Source organism: Mobula hypostoma, chromosome 2 (assembly GCF_963921235.1).
Source record: "Mobula hypostoma chromosome 2, sMobHyp1.1, whole genome shotgun sequence".
NCBI lineage: Eukaryota > Metazoa > Chordata > Chondrichthyes > Myliobatiformes > Myliobatidae > Mobula > Mobula hypostoma.
This window is the reverse complement of record NC_086098.1, coordinates 117711316-117728245: the sequence shown is the minus strand read 5'-3', so window position 1 is coordinate 117728245 and position 16930 is coordinate 117711316. Positions and strand designations below refer to the sequence as shown.

Here is a 16930-nt window from a genome sequence, read left to right as displayed (position 1 = left end):
ACAAACTCCCAGGGTCAGACAGAGTGAATTCCCCCATCACACACTCCCAGGGTCAGATACAGAGAGAATTCCCTATCACACACTCCCAGCGTCAGACACAGAGTGAATTCCCCCATCACACACTCCTAGGGTCAGACACAGAGTGAATTCCCCCATCACACACTCCCAGGGTCAGATACAGAGTGAATTCCCCATGAGACACTCCTAGGGTCAGATACAGAGTGAATCCCCCCCATCACACACTCACAGGGTCAGACAGAGTCAATTATCCCCAGCACACACTCCCAGGGTCAGATACAGAGTGAATTCCCCATCACACACTCCCAGGGTCAGATCCAGACTGAATTCCCCCATCACACACTCCCAGGGTCAGATACAGACTGAATTCCCCCATCACACACTCCAAGGTCAGACACAGAGTGAATTCCCCATCACAAACCCCCAGGGTCAGATACAGAGTGAATCCCCCCCATCACACACTCCCAGGGTGAGATACAGAGTGAATCCCCCATCACACACTCCCAGGGTGAGATACAGAGTTAATCTCCCATCACACACTCCCAGGGTCAGATACAGAGTGAATTCCCCCATCACACACTCCCAGGGTCAGATACAAAGTGAATTCCCCATCACACACTCCCAGCGTCAGACACAGAGTGAATTCCCCCATCACACACTCCTAGGGTCAGACACAGAGTGAATTCCCCCATCACACACTCACAGGGTCAGACAGAGTCAATTACCCCCAGCACACACTCCCAGGGTCAGATACAGAGTGAATTCCCCCATCACACACTCCCAGGGTCAGATACAGAGTGAATTCCCCATCACACACTCCCAGGGTCAGATACAGAGTGAATCCACCCCATCAGACACTCACAGGGTCAGACAGAGTGAATACCCATCACACACTCCCTGGGTCAGATACAGAGTGAATTCCCCATCACACACTCCCAGGGTCAGATACAGACTGAATTCCCCCATCACACACTGCCAGGGTCAGACACAGAGTGAATTCCCCATCACACACTCCCAGGGTCAGACACAGAGCGAATTCCCCATCACACACTCCCAGGGTCAGACACAGAGTGAATTCCCCCAATCACACACTCCCAGGGTCAGACACAGAGTGAATTCCCTTATCACACACTGCCAGGATCAGATACAGAGTGAATTCCCCATCACACACTCCCAGGGTCAGATACAGAGTGAATTTCCCCCATCACACACTCCCAGGGTCAGACACAGAGTGAATTCCCCATCACACAATCCCAGCGTCAGACACAGAGTGAATTCCCCCCATCAGACACTCCCAGGGTCAGACACAGAGTGAATTCCCTTATCACACACTGCCAGGGTCAGATACAGAGTGAATTCCCCATCACACACTCCCAGGGTCAGATACAGAGTGAATTTCCCCCATCACACACTCCCAGGGTCAGACAGAGAGTGAATTTCCCCCATCACACACTCCCAGGGTCAGACACAGAGTGAATTCCCCATCACACACTCCCAGCGTCAGACACAGAGTGAATTCCCCATCACACACTCCCAGGGTCAGATACAGAGTGAATTCCCCATCACACACCCCCAGGTCAGACACGGAGTGAATTCCCCATCACAAACCCCCAGGGTCAGATACAGAGTGAATCCCCCCCCCCCATCACACATTCCCAGGGTCAGACACAGAGTAAATCCCCCCCATCACACAATCCCAGGGTCAGATAGAGAGTGAATCCCCCCATCACACACTCCCAGGGTCAGATACAGAGTGAATTCCCCATCACACACTCCCAGGGTCAGACACAGAGTGAATTCCCCATCACAAACTCGCAGGGTCAGACAGAGTGAATTCCCCCATCACACACTCCCAGGGTCAGATACAGAGTGAATTCCCCCATCACACACTGTCAGGGTCAGACAGAGTGAATTCCCCATCACAAACCCCCAGGGTCAGATACAGAGTGAATTCCCTATCACACACTCCCAGGGTGAGATACAGAGTGAATCCCCCATCACACATTCCCAGGGTCAGATACAGAGTGAATTCCCCTCACACACTCCCAGCGTCAGATCCAGACTGAATTCCCCCATCACACACTCCCAGGGTCAGATACAGACTGAATTCCCCCATCACACACTCCCAGGGTCAGATACAGAGTGAATTCCCCATCACACACTCCAAGGTCAGACACAGAGTGAATTCCCCATCACAAACCCCCAGGGTCAGATACAGAGTGAATCCCCCCCATCACACACTCCCAGGGTCAGATACAGAGTAAATTCCCACATCACACACTATCAGGGTCAGTCAGAAGGAATTCCCTATCACACACTCCCAGGGTGAGATACAGAGTGAATCCCCCATCACACACTCCCAGGGTGAGATACAGAGTGAATCTCCCATCACACACTCCCAGGGTCAGATACAGAGTGAATTCCCCCATCACACACTCCCAGGGTCAGATACAGAGTGAATTCCCCATCACACACTCCCAGCGTCAGACACAGAGTGAATTCCCCCATCACACACTCCTAGGGCAGACACAGAGTGAATTCCCCCATCACACACTCCTAGGGTCAGATACAGAGTGAATCCCCCCCCCATCCCACACTCACAGGGTCAGACTGAGTCAATTACCCCCAGCACACACTCCCAGGGTCAGATACAGAGTGAATTCCCCCATCACACACTCCCAGGGTCAGATACAGAGTGAATTCCCCATCACACACTCCAAGGGTCAGATACAGAGTGAATCCCCCCCATCAGACACTCACAGGGTCAGACAGAGTGAATTCCCATCACACACTCTCTGGGTCAGATACAGAGTGAATTCCCCATCACACACTCCCAGGGTCAGATCCAGACTGAATTCCCCCATCACACACTCCCAGGGTCAGATACAGACTGAATTCCCCCATCACACACTGCCAGGGTCAGATACAGAGTGAATTCCCCATTACACACTCCCAGGGTCAGACCCAGAGCGAATTCCCCATCACACACTCCCAGGGTCAGACACAGAGTGAATTACCCCCATCACACACTCCCAGGGTGAGACACAGAGTGAATTCCCTTATCACACACTGCCAGGATCAGATACAGAGTGAATTCCCCATCACACACTCCCAGGGTCAGATACAGAGTGAATTTCCCCCATCACACACTCCCAGGGTCAGACACAGAGTGAATTCCCCATCACACACTCCCAGCGTCAGACACAGAGTGAATTCCCCCCATCAGACACTCCCAGGGTCAGACACAGAGTGAATTCCCTTATCACACACTGCCAGGGTCAGATACAGAGTGAATTCCCCATCACACACTCCCAGGGTCAGATACAGAGTGAATTTCCCCCATCACACACTCCCAGGGTCAGACAGAGAGTGAATTTCCCCCATCACACACTCCCAGGGTCAGGCACAGAGTGAATTCCCCATCACACACTCCCAGCGTCAGACACAGAGTGAATTCCCCATCACACACTCCCAGGGTCAGATACACAGTTAATTCCCCATCACACACTCCCAGGGTCAGATACAGAGTGAATTCCCCATCACACACTCCCAGGTCAAACACAGAGTGAATTCCCCATCACAAACCCCCAGGGTCAGATACAGAGTGAATCCCCCCCCCCCCATCACACACTCCCAGGGTCAGACACAGAGTAAATCCCCCCCATCACACAATCCCAGGGTCAGATACAGAGTGAATCCCCCCATCACACACTCCCAGGGTCAGATACAGAGTGAATTCCCCATCACAAACTCGCAGGGTCAGACAGAGTGAATTCCCCCATCACACACTCCCAGGGTCAGATACAGAGTGAATTCCCCCATCACACACTGTCAGGGTCAGACAGAGTGAATTCCCCATCACAAACCCCCAGGGTCAGATACAGAGTGAATTCCCTATCACACACTCCCAGGGTGAGATACAGAGTGAATCCCCCATCACACATTCCCAGGGTCAGATACAGAGTGAATTCCCCTCACACACTCCCAGCGTCAGAGACAGCGTGATGTTCCCTCCCTTATCACACACTCCCAGGGTCAGAGACAGAGTGATGTTCCCTCCCTTATCACATCCTCCAGTAACCAGACTGATGAGGGCAGAATTATCTACACGAACTTTAGCAAGGCCTTTGACAAGTGCTGCACGGGAAGCTAATCTAGAAGGTCAGGCACATTGGATCCAGACTGGACTACTGTTTGGATTGCAAAATTGGCTTGGTGACAGAAGTCAGAGGGTGATTGTAGAGGGTTGTTATCCAGACAGGAAGTCTGTGACCAGTGGTGTGTGGCAGGGAATGGTGCTGGGCCCACTGTTGCTCATTAGCTATAAGTAATGCCTTGGTTAAGGTTTCTACTGGTATGCTATGAGCACTCTGTTTTAGCAGTTTTCTGCAAAAGCTGTGCATTAAGCTGATAGAATGTTTTGGTTTTGGCCAAAGATAAGAAGCCCTGCTGTCCAACTTCGCAACGTTGTGTCAGCCAATCAGGATGGTGGGATCGGGAGAAGGTTCTGGAGAGAGCTAGGCAGTGAGAGATTTGTGATGGACAGTGGTCTGGTTTGGTGTATTTTTGGAGGGAGCTGCAGTGCAGGACACAGAGGAAGATGTTGTATATTGTCTATGAAAGGTGGCGTTCTCATCCCCGAGTCAAGTGGCTGTTCGCAGAGTCAGCTAACAAGCCCAGTCTGTATATACGAGCCCCACTGACAGATTACGCATATTAACAGCTTGGATGAGAATTTAGTTGGTATGGTCAGTAAGCTTGTGGACGACATCAAAATGAATGCCATGAGTTGCAATCACATCTATGGTGATGAACTGCTTTCAGAGGTTGGTCTTGGCTAGAATCAACTCCTGCCTCAGCAAGGACCTGGACCCACTGCAATTTCCGTATCTGCGGCACACACAATCTCAATGGCTCTTCACCTGGCCAATATAAATCCCCATGTCAGGATGTTGTTCATTGACTATAACCCAGCATTAAATACAATCATTTCCACAACACAAATCGATAAACTGGGCCTCTGTACCTCCCTCTGCAGTTGAATCCTCAACTTCCTAACCAGAAGATCACAATCTGTGCGGATTGGTGATAATATCTCCTCCTTGCTGACGATCGACACTGGTGCACCTCGGGTGTGTACTTAGCTCACTGCTCTACTCTCTATGTACCCATAGCTGTGTGTCTAGGCATTTCTCAAATACCATCTATAAATTTGCTGACGATAGAACCATCGTTGATAGAATCTCAGATGGAGACGAGAGGGCGTACAGGAGCAAGATATACCAGCTCGTTGAGTAGTGTCGCAGTAATAACCTTGCATTCAATGTCAGCAAGACCAAAGAGCTGATTGTGGACTTGAGAAAGGGTAGTATTAGCAAACACGGATCAATCCTCATACAGGGATCAGAAGTGGAGAGGTTGAGCAATTTCAAGTTCCAAGGTATCAAGATCTCTGAGGATCTAATCTGGCCCCAACATATCAATGCAGCTATAAAGAAGGCAAGAGAGTGGCTGTAGTTTATTAGGAGTTTGAGGAGATTCAGTTTGTCACCTAAAACACTGAAAAACATCTATAGATGTACCATAGAACAGCAGTCCCCAACCACCAGGCCGCGGACCGGTACCGGGCCACAAAGCATGTGCTACCGGGCCATGAGGAAACGATATGAGTCAGCTGCACCTTTCCTCATTCCCTGTCACGCACTGTTGAACTTGAACATAGGGTTGCCAACTATCCCGTATTTGCCGGGACATCCCGTATATTGGGCTAAATTGGTTTGTCCCGTATTTCCCTCGCTAAGGTAGAGCGTTCCTATGAAACTTTTCATCCCGAAATGGCATGAAGCGAAGAAGCAATTACCATTAATTTATATGGGGAAAATTTTTCAGCGTTCCCAGATCCAAAAATAACCTTACAAATCATACCAAATAACACATAAAACCGAAAATAAATAACACTAACATATAGTAAAAGCAGGAATGATATGATAAATACACAGCCTATATAAAGTAGAAATAATGTATGTACAGTATAGTCAGGAAGATGAAAGCAAAACCGATCTGTGGGGAAAAAAATCAGCACGTATGCGCATGCACACATCACGTGCACATCACGCATGCACACACCATGTGCACATCACGCATGCACACATCACGTGCACATCACGCATGCACACATCACGTGCACATCACGCATGCACACATCATGTGCACATCACGCATGCACACATCATGTGCACATCACACATGCACACACCACGTGCACATCACGCATGCAAACATCACGTGCACATCACGCATGCACACATCACGCATGCACACATCACGCATGCACACATCACGTGCACATCACGCATGCACACATCACGTGCACATCACGCATGCACACATCACGCATGCACACATCACGTGCACATCACACATGCACACATCACGTGCACATCACGCATGCACACATCACGTGCACATCACACATGCACACATCACGTGCACATCACGCATGCACACATCACGCATGCACACATCACGTGCACATCACACATGCACACATCACGTGCACATCACGCATGCACACATCACGTGCACATCACACATGCACACATCACGTGCACATCACGCATGCACACACCACGTGCACATCACGCATGCACACACCACGTGCACATCACGCATGCACACACCACGTGCACATCACGCATGCACACACCACGTGCACATCACGCATGCACACATCACGTGCACATTACACATGCACACATCACGTGCACATCACACATGCACACACAGGTGCCTGCGCAAGGCTCAATGGTCATGGTAGTTTTTCCTGGGGTAAAGTGTCCGCGATTTGACTGCTACTTTTGTCCCTTATTTGGGAGTGAGAAAGTTGGCAACCCTAACTGTAAAAGACATGTTGAGGTGAGTTTAACCCTACTTGAACACCCCACCCCCCCCTCCGGTTGGCCGGTCCGCAAGAATATTGTCAATATTAAACCGGTCCGCGGTGCAAAAAAGGTTGGGGACCCCAGCCATAGAAAGCATTCGGACAGGCTGCATCACTGTCTGGTTTGGTGGGGGGAAGGTGGGAGGTCACTGTACAGGACCAAAAGAAGCTGCAGAAACTTGTAAAATTAGTCAGCTCCACCTTGGGCACTAGCCTCCATAGTATCCAAGCCATTTTCAAGGAGCAGTGCCTCAGAAAGGTGGCTTCCATTATTAAGAACCTCCATCAAACAGGACATGCCCTTTTCTCACTGTTACCATCAGGTAGGAGATACAGAAGCCTGAAGGTACACACTCAGTGATTCAGAAACAGCTTCTTCCCCTCCGCCATCTGATTCCTGAATGGACATTGAACCCGTGAACGTGTGTGCGTGTGTATGTGTGTGTGTGTGTGTGTGTGTGTGTGTGTGTGTGTATATACATATATATATATATACACACACACACACACACACATATATATATACATATATATATACACACACACACATATATACACACACACACATATATATACACACACACACACACACATATACATATACATACATACACACACATACATATATATATGCATATATACATATACACACATATATACATACATAAATAAATAAAAACAGTGCCTACAAAAATATTCATCCCACCGAGAAGTTTTCATGTTTTATTGTTTGACAATATTGAATCACAGTGGATTTAATCGGGCTTTTTTTGACACTGATCAACAGAAAAAGATTCTTTCATGTCAAAGTGAAAACAGATCTCTGCAAAGTGATCTAAGTTAATTACAAATATAAAACACAAAATAATTGATTGCATAAGTATTCACCCTCTTCAATATGACACACCAAATCATCACTGGTGCAGCCAATTGGTTTTAGAAATGGTGTAATTAGTTAAATGGAGATCACCTATGTGCAATCAAGGTGTTTCAATTGATTGAGGTAAAAATACACGTGTATCTGGGAAGTAAAACCGCTGGTGAGTCAGTATCCTGGCAAAGCTACCCCACAAACACAAAATAACACTCCAAGCAACTCCATGAAAAGGTTATTGAAAAGCCTAAGTCAGGAGATGGATACAAGAACATTTCCAAGTCACTGAATATCTCTCGGAGGACAGTTAAGTCAATCATCAAGAAATGGAAAGAATATGGCACAGGTGTAAATCCTCAAAATCTAAGTGACTGTGTAAGAAGGGGACAAGTGAGGGAGGCCACCAAGAGACCTATGTCAACCCTGGAGGAGTTACAAGTTTCAGTAGCTGAGATGGGAGAGACTGTGTTGTCCGGGTGCTTCACCAGTCACAGCTTCATGAGAGTGGCAAAGAAAAAGCCACTGTTGAAAAAACACTCACTTGAAATCTTGGCTAGAGTTTGCCAGCAGGCATGTCAGATGAAAGACAGCTCTGTGGTCTGAGCTTTTTGGCCATCAGACTAAACGCTATTTTTGGCAACACACTATCCTTTCTGTGAAGCTTGGTGGTGGCTACATCATGGTGTGGGGATGCTTCACTACAGGAGGCCCTGGAAGGCTTGTGAAGATAGAGGGTAAAATGAAAACACCAAAATACAGGGAAATCTCTGCAAGAGTACTGTGACTTGAGAGAAGATTTGTTTTCCAGCATGACAATGACCCTAAGCTTATAGCCAAAGCTACACATGAATGGCTTAAAAGCAACAAAGTTAAATTAATGTTCTGGAGTGGCCAAATCAGAGTCCAGACCTCAATCCAATTGAGAACTTGTGGCTGGACTTGAAAAGGGCTGTTCACTCACGATTCCATGCAGTCTGACAGAGCTTGAGCAGTTTTGTACAGAAGAAAGGGGGTAAATTGCAGTGTCCAGATGTGCAAAGCTGATAGAGACCTATCCACACAGACTCAAGGCTGTAATTGCTGCCAAAGATGCATCTACTAAATACTGACTTGAAAGGGGATGAGTAATTATGCAATCAATTATTGTCTATATACTACTGAAAATCTCATGCTCTGTCTGTCTGTGACCTTCAATCAGCGCAAACTGTGCATTACAGCGGCACTTTTTTTTGGCTAAATTGAATTCAAATGCACTAACTTACAGAATGTAGGCAAAGTTCAGGGTTATATATTCGTATAAAATTGCTCATTCGCCAAAAATCAGCTGCCTTTCACCTAAGACCCGATCGGCCATCATGGAAACCGGGACATGACAGCTCGACACATGCGCACGGTCAGCCTCAACAGCAACATCTACTGGAGCAACAGGGCAGGGCAGCTCTATTTCTAGGGCACAAAATACTCTGCAAATGCCGGGGTCAAAGCAACACTCACAACACACTGGAGGAACTCAGCAGGTCGGGCAGCATCCGTGGAAATGATCAGTCAATGTTTCGGGCCGGAACCCTTCGTCAGGACTGAAGGGGGGGCAGAGGCCCTATAAAGAAGGTGAGGGAGGGTGGGAAGGAGAAGGCTGGTAGGTTCCAGGTGAAAAACCAGTAAAGGGAAAGATAAAGGGGTGGGGGAGGTGTAGCAGGGAGGTGACAGGCAGGAAAGGTGAAGAAGGAATAGGGGAAAGCACACTGGGTAGTAGAAGGAGGCTGAACCATGAGGGAGGTGATAGGCAGCTGGGGGAGGGGCAGAGTGAAACTGGGATGGGGAAGGGAGGGGAGGGATACTGGGATGGGAGAAAGGAGGGGGAGGGATTTCGAGGGGTCACATTCTGCTAATCACCATCAGCATGTGCAGGATTGGGACAGATCTAACTGCCACCCATCAATAAGAGATAATTAAATCTTATTGTAATGACGTACTTTGAGATACCCATAAACCCTTTGCTGCAGTCGAAGGACACCGGTGACTATATCACATCCATTTAGGAAAGTGCCAACCACATCATCAAGAATAATCAGCATCCTTTGGTGTTACTGCTTCGTATCTTCTATCCAGTATTAGGGTGAAAAAAATGATCAGCCTAATTATGCCGCGTGGGGGACGTTATGGTCAAGAGATAATGCCAAATGTCGGGAAGCAGAAAGGAGAGGGAGGGAAAACAAGAATCGGATGAGGTTAGGGCTGCACGAGTACAGGATCAAAGAGTCAGGACAAAAGGGGGGGGGAGGGAGAGGGAGAGGGAGAGGGAGAGGGAGAGGGAGAGAGAGAGAGAGAGAGAGAGAGAGAGAGAGAGAAGGAGGAGGAGGAGGACGACGACGACACATACACGTCTCCAGGATCAGAGGCAAACAACAAACAGCAGAAGAGCTGAAGAGACGGGGGATGAAAGGGCTGCTCGTCTCCAAAATGACAACAAGAGGCACAAGGGTGGCAGATAAACCAGAAATGATGCCATCAAAAGTGTCCTTCGTTAAATGAGGAGCAGCTGTATTTGCTTTGCTACGTGTCATTCTTCTTTTATAAACTGAGAGTTTCTACTTCAGTTTCCAAAGCAAAGCGATACCAATTGCATTCAGGAAAATTTTATGTTCATTCTGGTCACATCAGACTGCAAACCCTTCTCTCAAAGGGTGCCCCAACGGGTCACCCCATTCTCTAGTTTTTAATAAATTAAGACTAATTTGCACAACACACACAAAACTTGGCAGGCCAGGCAGCATTATGAAGAAGAGTACAGCCGCCGTTTTGGGCCCAGACTCTCCAGTCCTGCCGAAGGGTCTCGGCTCAAAACGTCCTGTAACTGTATTCTTTTCCCTGGTGCTGCCTGACCGACTGAGTTTCTCCAGCATTTTGTGCGTGTTGCCTAGATTTTCAGCACCTGCAGATTTTCTCTTGTTTGTAGAAATTTGTTTTCACTTTGACACGAAAGAGTCTTTTCTGTTGATCAGTGTCAAAAAAGCCAAATTAAATCCACTGTCAGTTAATATCGTAGAAGAATAAAACATGAAAACTTCCAAGTGTCAGAATACTTTTTAATAGGCACTGTGTGTGTTTGTGTGTATAATTTCTGTTTTACACTATTTTTCATCTAACTATTCAATATACATCTACTTGCTGTAATCGAACTACTCATTTTTTCTATATTATTTGGTATTGAATTGTACTAACAAATTAACATAAAATCTGCTAACTTAACAAATTCCACAACACATGCCAGCAATAATAAACCTGATTCTGAATTAGTGTTACCGTGGAGAGTAGAGGCTACTTCCTTGGTCTGGAAGATATTGAGTGCAAGGTTGTTCCTGAATCATTTAACCAGCCGATCTCTCACTCCTGTATTCCTCTTCATCACCATCTGAGGTTTTGCCAACAGTGGTGTCGCTGGGTCTGCATCTGAGCTGTGCCTACACAGTTACACGTGCAGAGCAGTGGACTAGCTACACAGACACAAGTGTAGAGAGAGTAGAGCAATGGGCTAAGCACATATACTGTAGGTCAGTGGTCCCCAACCTCCAGGCCCCAGACCGCGAAGAATGCAGCAGCACAGCGGTAGCCAGAATGTACCCAGCACATCTTTAAGAAAAAAGCTGAAATAAACAAGCTAATTAATTAGGTGCCGCCCAGCACATAAAGGTCAGCCTGACATGCCAGGCGGCACCTAATTAATTAGCTTGTTTATTTCGGCTTTTTTCTTAAAGATGTGCTGAGTGCGTCCTGGCTACCACTGCACCACTGAATTCTTCACAGCCCAGAGGTTGGGGACCACTGCTTTAGGTGCACCCATGTTGATTGTCAGTGAAGAGGAAACATTACTTCCAATGACTCTCCTAAGTCCAGGATTCAGGTACAAACGCCCAGGTTTTGAAGCTTGTTGACTGGACTGAGAGGATGATGATGTTGAAAGCCAAGCTGTAATAAATAAACAGCAGTGGATCACAAGGCACAGAAGCAGAATTGGGCTATTTGGCCCATCGAGTATGCTCTGTCATACCACTATGGCTGGTTTATTATCCCTCTGAACCCCATTCTCCTGTCTTCTCCCCATTACCACTGACATCCTTCTAATCAAGAACCGATCATCTTCCACTTTAAATATGCCCAATGACTTGGCCCCAAACAGATCTGTCCCAGTTGCCTGTGGCCCAAAGCCAAGTGAGATTGCATTCACTGCAGCCCTGTTGTGTGTTGGAAAATTGCAGTGGGTCCAGGACGGGCTTCTCACTGTGGATGGATTCGGATTGGGAAGAAGGGCCACAGAATCTCACCTTGGGTTGACGGGGAGACATTGACACCAGTTGGGTAGACACTTGGGGAGGATTTCTTTCTTTTAAAAAAAAGCCACATAGATACAGGGTCTTCAGCCCAACAAGTCCACGTCAACTATGATGTCCTACCAATTTCCCATGTTGGGCCCATATCCCTCCATGTATCACCCTATCAGAGGGCTTCTTAAATTATACTTTTGCACCTGCCCCAGCCACTTCCTCTGACAGCTCGTTCCATATACTCACCACCATCTGTACGAAAAAGTTGTTCCTCAGCTCCCCTTCAAATCTTTGCTCCAGTCTGAATATATTTCCCTCCCCGCCCCCAGTTTTGTACTCCTCTATCCTGGTGAAAAGCCTATTACTTGTCACCTTATCTGTGCCTCTCACAATTTTACACATTTCTCTAAAAGTCACCCGACATTCTCCTAGGTTGTAAAGAATAAAGACTTGGTCTGGCCAGCCTCTCCCAATCACAGGCCTTCTCGTCCTGGCAATATCTTTGTAAATCTTTTCTGCACTCATTCCAGTTTCACATCTTTTAGCTAACAGGGTGACCAAAACTATATATTGTACTCAAAGTGTGGCCTCACCAACAACCTATACAACTGCAACATAGTGTCCCAACTCCTCTACTCAATGCCTTGTTGGCGGCCAGTGTGCTAAACGCCTTTTTCACCATCCTGTCTACCTGTGATGCACTTGCAGTCCGAGCTCCCTCTGTTCCATTACACTCCCTAGTGCCTCACCATTCATAATATGCTCCCACTTTGACTAAATAAGACAAAGACTGGACTACATTTTAAGGGGACCTTTCCAATTTAATACTCATGGGAATTCTGAGTCTCTGTTTGAGGTCTGGATGATGGTATCTTTGGGCAGTGCCTTTAGTCTGTCCCAGGTAAGCATCTCTTCAGCCCACCTCGTCTGCTGAATGTAATGCCAATCCCATTTGTCTGCATATAGCCTATGACCTCATTCCCCACCTGTTCAAATGTCTTGTAAACAGTGATACTGTACTTGCCTCCACCACATTCCTGAGTGGTGCAGTGCAAGTACCTACCACTCCCTGTGTTTTAAAAAAAAAGTCTGGTAAATATCCTTTAAAGATTTGCCCCTCCCTTAAAGCCATGCCCTCTGGAACTAGACATTTCCAGTCTGAGAAAAAGACTGACTGTCAATTCTAAGCTTTTTGTAATGTTGATAAAATTCTATCACATCTCCCTCAGCCTCTGACGATCCAGAACAAATAATCTAGTTTTGTCCATAGTCTGTCCCTTTAGCTAATTCTTTCACCAAGCAACATCCTGGTGAACTACTCCTGTGCTTTCGCCCAGGCCTCCACATCGTTCCCACAGTTTGCTGATGAGAGGTGCACACCGTACTCCAGTACTGGGTTAATGCTGGGTTTTGGAGCTTGAGCTAAATTCAAAACACCCGTGAGCCTGAGAAAGGCAGTCAGAAAAGAAACAGGCGACACCAGGCATGGAAGAGAATGCGGCAGGTCGTCAGAGAAACCTCAGTGTGCATCTTGTGCTAAAACTGCCTGTCTGCCTGCTCTGAAAAGTGGTGCAGACAGACCCACGACAAGTGGCAGAAGATTCAATGTGAGGGGAAGACAGGCTTTGGCACCTGCAGATGTGAGCCCAGGAGAGCATGCAAATTCCCTAGTGTGAGGGTCAAGGGTGTCAAAGAACTGAGTCCTGGAGTCACACAACATGCAAACAGGCCCTCCTGCCCACCTTAGCCATGCCCATTGTGTTGCCCAGTGAACTCGTGCCATCTACCCACATTTGGGCCATAGCCTCCAAACCTCTGCTATTCATTTACTTCTATCATTGGTGTGTCTGTCTCAGCTACTATTTCTAGCAGCTCATCTCAGATACGCACCATCCAAAGGGGGAGAGGCCCTTCAGGAGTGAGGAATATGCAAAGGAAAGGATGGTACAAAGAATATTTTAAATAGCAATGACAGGGCACAAATATCACTGGCAAAGAAGATTAAGGAAAGTTCTGAAGGTTTTTATTTATTAGTGTACAGTTCAAAAGGGTAACTAGGGAAAGTGTAAGGACCATTTGGGACCAATTGGATAATCTACATATGGAGCCTCAGGACATGGGTAAGCTCTTTAATGAACACTTCTCATCTGTATTCACCAAGGAGAAAGACAATGTGACTGGATAACTCAGGGAGGAGACAGTCAAATTCTTCAATGTGTTAGCATTACAAATGTAACAGATATCTTAACTTGTTAAAAGGTGGATAAATCCCCAGGACCTGTTGAGATGAATTTCAGGCCACTGTGGATGAAGGAAATGCCTCTGGGACCTTGACAGAGATATTTAATTCTTAATAGGGCACATGTAAAGTGCCAGATGGCTGGAGGACAGCAAACGTCATTCAAGAAGGGCAGGAAACACAAGTCTGGTAAATAAACATCTGAGAGTCTAACCCCAGTTATTGGAAAAAAAAAGTCCTGGGGGACAGGATTAATTTATACTTGGAAAGGCAGTGGTTAATTAAAAGTTGTCAGCCTGGCATAGTTAGGAGGAGATCCCATTTGGCCTACTGGATTGTATTTTTCCAAGAGGTAACAAAACAATTGAGTGGTAGGGTGGAGATGCATCTCTACCAAATGAGGTATAAGGCACTCCTTCCCTTCACTAGCCTGCAAGCCACCTTGAGCAAGGTGTAGCACCTGCTTAGCCCCCGATCAGTCACGTTGAAGCCATGGAAGCAGGTGGTGCATATCACCAGTACTGACAATGGCTGGAGTAACCTGTCTTGTAAAGACACTGCCCAGAAGGCGGCACTTCTGCAGAAAAATTTGCCAAGAACAATCATGGTCAAAGACCATGATCGCTTACGTCATATGAGAGCACGTAATAATGATGATGAACAAAGCATTAAAGACAGTGCAGTCAACATGGTCAGCCTGGACTGTAGTGGGAATTTGCACAAGGGTAGAAGTCCATGAGATTCAAACCAAGACTGGATCAACAACTGGTTTAGTGCTAAGAGACAGAAGATGATGGTGGAAGGATGTCATTGTGATTGGAAGCCTGTTGTGGCCACTGGTGTATCATGGGGATCGGAGATGGATCCTTACTGGTTGTTGCAATCATGAATGATCCAGTTGTGTGTAGGAGTAATGATGAGTAAACAGATTGGATCAAAATTGGTGGTGTTGGTTGTGAGGACAATGGTCATGCGACAGGATGGTATTGATCAGTTGATAACATGGGCAAAGTGATGCAGGTGGAATTTGATCCTGAAAGGGAGAGGTGGTGCATTTTGGAAGGGCAAGTACACTGAATAATCAGTCTCCAAGGAGTGTTGAGGAACAGCCGAACCTTGCTGTACAAATGTTAGGATTTCTGAAGGTAGCAGTACAGGTCAGTAAGGTGGCATCAGGACACCTGCCTGCATAGCCAGGGCAATGAATATATGAACAGGGAGATTATCTGGAACCTTACAAAGCACTGTCAGACAATGACTCACAGACCTGGTCAGCACACTGCAAACTGCCTCTAGCTTACAAATGTCTGACTTATTGAAAACTTACAAGAAAATTACAAAATGCTTACAAAACCCAACCCCTACATAAGGGCAAACTCCCATAGTATGATTAAATCCCAAAGTCTTATCTATGTGCACGCTTTTGTTCCTACAAACAGAACCAGTTTGTTCTCTCCCCCCATTTATAGTCATTATTCTTTTCTTTATAAAATTGGTCTTTTGTGCTTTAGCAGCCAGTCACTGCAATCCCATGGAGGTATGGTTATCACATCAGGATTTTTTGAATATTTTCCAACTTACAGATCAAATCACTGCATGGATGTCTGCAAAAGCAGAGCCCGCTTGTAACCCAGGATGGCCTGGAGGGAAAGGACATGATTACATCGGAGAGGGTGCAGACAAAATTGACTAGGGTGTTTTCTGGGGTGGAGCTACTTCAGTTTTGAGGGGAGACTGGAGAGGCTGGATTTGTTTTCCCTGGAGTGGAAGAGGCTTGGAGCTTGGTGCGAAGCACGATACAAGTGTGCAACATTATAAGGGCCAAAGATGGGGGACAAAGTAGGACTCTTTTCCCTGTGGCACAGTACTCTGAAACTAGACAACACAGATTTAAGATAAAGACAAGTTAGTTTACTGGGAGCTGGGGAAGGTTTATTTCTTCCGGAGGGTGGTTGGAATCTGGAAAGACACTGTCCTGAGAAGGGGCGGGTGGAGATCGGTACTTGGAAGTGCTGGCAAATGGGTTAAGAGCAAATATCTACTCCGTGGTGATCTGAAGGACCTGCTTCCATGCCTCAAGACTCAACACAGCACCCTCCATTCCATCACACACACTGAAGGCCGGAACAGCACAGACTACGCAACGAAAAGAAAGCAAATGAAGAGTTTAGTAAAACACCATTCACCTTTGTCAATATTCATTCAAGTGACATGGCTTTGGAGGCTGAGCCAGCATTAATTCCCCCTCCCTCGAAGTCCTTGAGAAGGTAGCTGCCTTATTGAACCACTGGTATGGGTACACCGACAACGCTGTCCAGGAGTTTGAACCAATGACACCCAAGGAACTGTGATTTATTTAGTGATACAGTACGGAGTAGGCCCCGTCGAACTACGCTGCCCAGGACATTGCCAAGTCAGGACAGGATGCGGCTTGGAGGGTGGTGTTTCCAAATGCTGCTTCCAGCTGACACAGGTCATATAGGTGAGTGGAGTGGAAGGTGCTATTGAGGGAGTCTTGGTCAGTTCCTGCAATAAAC

General features: G+C 46.9%; 1 protein-coding gene across 4 annotated transcripts in view; it reads right to left on the bottom strand.

Annotated features, from left to right (window-relative positions):
• Nucleotides 1-16930, bottom strand: part of nvl (nuclear VCP like) — a 162123-nt gene that overhangs the window by 117308 nt on the left and 27885 nt on the right. The window lies entirely within an intron of this gene.